The sequence below is a fragment of the Rosa rugosa genome, chromosome 1, assembly GCF_958449725.1.
Source record: "Rosa rugosa chromosome 1, drRosRugo1.1, whole genome shotgun sequence".
Lineage (NCBI taxonomy): Eukaryota > Viridiplantae > Streptophyta > Magnoliopsida > Rosales > Rosaceae > Rosa > Rosa rugosa.
The window spans coordinates 33,586,268-33,591,699 of record NC_084820.1 but is presented as its reverse complement, the minus strand read 5'-3'; the positions used below and the strand labels follow the sequence as shown (position 1 = coordinate 33,591,699).

At 37.3% G+C, this 5,432-nt stretch overlaps 1 long non-coding RNA gene across 4 annotated transcripts; it reads right to left on the bottom strand.

The window, feature by feature from the left end:
• Positions 1-973: 973 nt before the first annotated feature.
• Positions 974-5,002, bottom strand: LOC133724711 (uncharacterized). Of its 4 annotated transcripts, none has more exons than XR_009853921.1 (4): positions 4,218-5,002; positions 3,957-4,053; positions 3,045-3,405; positions 974-1,252 (listed from the first exon to the last, which is right to left on the bottom strand). It is a non-coding gene; the product is annotated as an uncharacterized LOC133724711 (long non-coding RNA). The 4 variants fall into 4 exon arrangements; XR_009853923.1 differs by having other exon boundaries at positions 3,045-3,393; XR_009853922.1 differs by lacking the exon at positions 974-1,252 and adding an exon at positions 2,294-2,329.
• Positions 5,003-5,432: the final 430 nt, after the last annotated feature.

Below are 5,432 nucleotides of genomic sequence, written 5' to 3'. Positions count from 1 at the left end.
TAGGTTGCATGATTAGTTGGTATCTCGGTTTCTCTACCGAAAACAGAGGGGGAATTTATCTATGCATGTTATTATTTGAAAATGAGTTACATTATATGCATGAAGGAGGCTAGGTGCAAAAGCTAAGCTCTTATTTATCTCATTGATCAAAGCCGCTATTTTATTTTTATTAGCCTACTTTATTTTTGTGCAACTTAGTTTAATTTTTACAAAAATTAAAATCATCCAAGCCGTTCACTACCACAATTGTTAATACAATCATCATGACTTTAGCCAAAGAGTTGGGGTTGTGAACTTGTAAAAAGGTAGACTTACATGTGTTTTTCAGGTTTTATTTTCGCGTAATCTAGCTTAGGGTAGAGTTACTCAATCCCTTGGGTACGATACTCTCATTTTCCCTTTACTAAAACTTGACCTCCTATACTTAGGAGTAAAGTACATCATTCATAAATTGCATACACATTCATACTCAAGGATGTCCCCAACAAGCTATTATGTTATGTCCCGAACCTAAATTTACCCGTTTACACAAGTCATTTGGACGGTAAACGATAACTACTTTCACTTTTTATTTTGTTTCGATACTTTTAGTGACCATAAAAGTTAACTTTTTGTTTGGATCAGCTTTTGAGAAAATTTTCTTCACAGGAGTCGTAAAGGACGTTAAACCGAGTTCGTGCATATGTGGTACACAAAAATCGGAGTTCGTATGCGAAAGTTATAAAGGAATTATTGAAGTTACTGTTTGGACATTAGTATATATTTGAATTTTTACTGTGGTAGCCGAGTAACTCTCTCTCTCTCTCTGTTACGTCCCATATCTCAAATTACCTATTTACTAGTTATTTGGACGGTAAATGGCAATTACTTTCACTTTTATTGTCGTTTCGGTACTTTTAGTGGTTCTAAAAGTTGACTATTTGATCGGGTCCAAATTTGAGAAAACTTTCTTCATGAAAGTTATAGAGGACGTTAAACCAAGCGCGTGCATATATGGTACGTAAACATCCGAGTTCGTATACTAAAGTTAGGGCTAAATACTGTTTACCACCCTGTGGTATGGACCTCACATCAATTCAGTCCCTCGACTTTCAATTTCATCAAAAACACCCCCACACTATCATTTTCTCATCCAATAGGTCCATCCGTTATGATTCCGTTAATTTCTGCCGTTAGCTGCTGACGTGGCGATCCAACTCAGCACAGGTGGGCCCCATATGGAAGTGAAATTCCTAAAATGACCCTGGCCAATCTGAAATGAAAAAATCCAAAATAAATCAACACTTTGTGTTTGGGGAGACTCGAACCCACGCAAGTGGGTATGAAAGTTAAAGCCCCAACCAATAGACCACATGCATGGTTCTGATACATACCCACAAATTTAATATATATATATATATTGTATACCCAACCGGATATGGATTAAATCCAAAATAAATCAACACTTTGCATTTGGGGAGACTCGAACCCACGCAAGTGGGTGTGAATGTGAAAGCCCCAACCAACAGACCACATGCATGGTTCTAATATATGCCCACAAATTTAATATATATTTGTATACCTAACCGGATATGGATTAAATCCAAAATAAATCAACAATTTGCGTTTGGGGAGACTCGAACCCACGCATGTGGGTGTGAAAGTGAAAGACCCAACCACCGGACCACATGCATGGTGTAGATATATTTCCACAAAATTAATATATATTTGTATATCCAACCGGATATGGATTAAATCCAAAATAAATCAACAATTTGCGTTTGGAGAGACTCGAACCCACGCAAGTGGGTATGAAAGTTATCATAGGGTAGAAAGTTCAGGTTTGTTATCATAGGGTAGAAAGTTCAGGTTTCATTTCAGATCAGGTTTGTTATCATAGGGTAGAAAGTTCTAAAAGCTACCAATAAACGTTACTACAAAAGCTACCAATATCACTCTATTTTATTTAACTTTCAAAAAGTACTGACAAAGTCTTTGAAAGGACAGATTACTTCTAAACGTTTCACTTAATGATTTCTATTGTTGTATAACATACAATTGACATTTCCAAAAAATGAACTCAGCAAAAGAAAGTTGAATTAGGGCTGAAAAGAAAACTGTGTTCTAACTGCAGTTAGTACATTCAAATGAATCCCCAAATCATAAAGAAATTGTATATCGCGTAGCTAAGAAGTTTCTAAGAAGAAAGAAAATTGAGATTCAATGGTCATGTTGATCACTATAAACTATTAATGTCCAGATTCAATATTAATGTCCTAAAGGAAAATCTGGAGGATGGGAAAGAAAAACGTACTGGAACCCAAACGAAGAAGGCGAGCTCAAATGCATTCTACAAGGTCCAAAACAGTAATGTTAGTAATGTATTCAAGTTTGGTTCAACTGTAGGGCTCAACATTTATCAGTAAGAATTATGGGTGTGATTTAGTCAAACACTCCTTAAGGACAAACTTTAAAAGACAAATACTTCAGCTGCATCTATTCGAAGTAGGCTGAACATGGTGATGCAGATGCAAATTCATTAGCTTAAAGCAATGAGTAGCACAGGACTAAAAGTGATCATGATCTTCAAAGTTCAATCACATGCGAAGAACAAGACCAGGAACCTACCAATCACAACCACCCTTGTCTTTAAAACAACGATCATTTATGGATGGGATGTGCACAAGTTGTAGCATTCTCAAACAAAATAGGAACAGAAAAGAGATAAACAAAGGAAAAACCTATCTAATATAAGCTTTTTGGCAAGCTATTAGCATGCATGCTCATTATCCTATCCGAAGTAGGACACAAACTGTAAGACATAACCTTTGATCTAAGCATGCTTTACATATTTCAAGCTTCATGTTATTACTTTGTATTCGCCTTATGGCTTTTTGCTCATTTGGCTTTATGCCATCTGTTTTTGGTTGAGGGGTTTTTGTTCATGTCCCTGCCTCTTTGTTTGTTCTTGATCATGGTATTCAAATTCCAATCCTATGTGAATGATTTTAGTCAATAATGGCGACAAACAAAGAAAAAAACATTAAAAATTCTCAGTTTCTTACCACATCGCCTCGAGAAATTCCAAGTTGGGCAAGAGCAGAAGCAAGTCTGGTGCATCGTTCAAGTGTCTGTCTCCAAGTGTAGACGATGTCTCCATACATAATAGAGGGTCTGTCTCTGTAGACTGGCTGAGCGCTCCAGGAAGCTGATCGGAGAAAGAGGAACATAGTTGGTGGAGCACCTAATCGCACCCTCCATCAATTTCACAATCAGGCAGATCCACAAACTAAATATAACTTTTTATCTGAGAATTTGGTCCTTCAGTAATCTGGACTTGTATAATGATCAATCATGCAAGTATACAACTCTTCGTGTTGAGATTAGCTACAATAGCCGCACAAAGAGCAACCTCTGAAAACAAAACTAGCAAAGCAATAAGATGAGTATTGGACTGATATACAAAACTTGAAGGTAGGTGCAATGGAAAGAAAACAACAAAGAATGTTGACTCTGTAATATGCCATAAAAATCTGTAAATTTTTCAATTCATAGACTGCTTTGGACATTGGAATTGCCAAATTGTAAATACCAATTGTCTCCATCACCATCAATATATACGCGGGACAAGAGGAAGCCCCATATATACCAATTAACCATTCAACACTAGCAAAACATAAAACTAAAGAACTTATCTATTGATGCTGAAGTTTCACGTCAGCTTTCATGTTGCTAAACACATGAAAACCATTATTAAACAAAATGGAAGGTGAAGCAGCACATCATTTTTATAATGTAATCCAAGTATTGTTTCTTTCTCAAAGGAAATGGCTCCAAAATCAGAGTAACCCACATGTTTAATTGAGGACTCAAATCAAAGAAAATAAAGATCACCTACATTTTTCATCATAAACTAAACATAAACAAAATGGGGATGAAAGTATTCAGAAATGAAGAACTATAAGGAGATAAGCTACCTGACTTGGTTCTGGGTCTCAGTCGGATACTGTAGATTTTGGATGAGATGAGAGACAAAACCAATCTTCAGAATCTGTTGAAAAGACTTAATTGATTCTGTTGAGGGACAAAACCAAATATCAGGGGGGAAAAAAAAGATAAGACTTGGTGGGTATATAGAGCCAAGTTCATTGCTTTTCTTTTTTCAAATCAAACTCTAACAACAAAATGAACTAGGATCGATGTTCAAATAATGCTATAATCTACTTCATTTCCTTTACCTCCTGTGTCATTTGTGATTATATTAGGCAAGCCGATATAGTTCACAATTCCACCACTCCTATATACCCAAAGCACCAAAGAACAAAACCCATATAGCCAAATTACACCATTTCTAGAACAGTCCTCATTTTCATCTAATCCCCATTTACTGATACACTAAAAGTATTGACAATTGTAGAAGCAGGCATATACATATTGAGCCCAGGAGTAATAAAGTAAAAAGCTTTAAACAAATCAACAAATAATAGAGACTGTTTGGGTGAGTGATAGAAAGACCAGGTTGTGGTACTCGGCGAGCTTAGCCATGGTGGTGCTCTCTCCTCCAGGGATTATGAGTGAGGCCACGGTTTTGAGCTGCTCTGGTTTCTTTATCTCCACGCCCTTCACTCCCAGCCTTCTCAGCACTGCAACACAGAACAGAGAATTTCAATAAAAATTTAGAGCAACGTCCGGGGTGGAAGGAGAAAAGAGAAGGAGGAGGGGCAAGGCGGAGCTCCGGCGTGGACTGCGTCTTTGGCGGATCTGGTGAATTTGAGAAGAGAGATGAGAGAACAGGTGTGCCAAAGGAAGAGGAGGAGGAGGATAGCGGAGGCGGAGGCGGAGAAGGAGAATGAGGAGAGTGGAGGCGGTGGCTGCAACAGAGAACAGTCAGGTGCTGGTCGGAGGTGGAGGATGAGGAAGAGGAGGACGGGTGTTCGTCGGGTGTCATGGTGTCTAGGGTTTGAGAGAGAATTGTTGCGTGGGAAACTGACTAGGTGTTGGAGGCAAATGAAATTTTGTTCCCCCCGCCTCATCAATTTTGTAACTTAGTCGTTTCCGCGCTTTCTCAAAATTTTGTAAAAAAACACAGACATCAGTCAAAAATGATAACTGATGTTAATTATACAAATAGAAATCGGATTTCCAAGAACTGATGTTAGAAATCTCTTTTACATTGCTTGAATTCCTGACCGATGTCTATGACATGATGTCTATTTACATTATTCTAGTAGTGTCTTTTTTCCCACTGAGGTTTCATCTGCACTCTAAAATCCCAAAATGTAAAATACAATAAACATCATGACCAACTAGAATGTATGTTTTATATTTAACATAAAAAATAGACAATTTTCAAGTTACTTATGCATACAAACACCTATGAATAGAACATTAGCTACAAAAACAATAGAGTTTAATGACTCTAATACATGGCGATGAGTCTCATCACCAACATA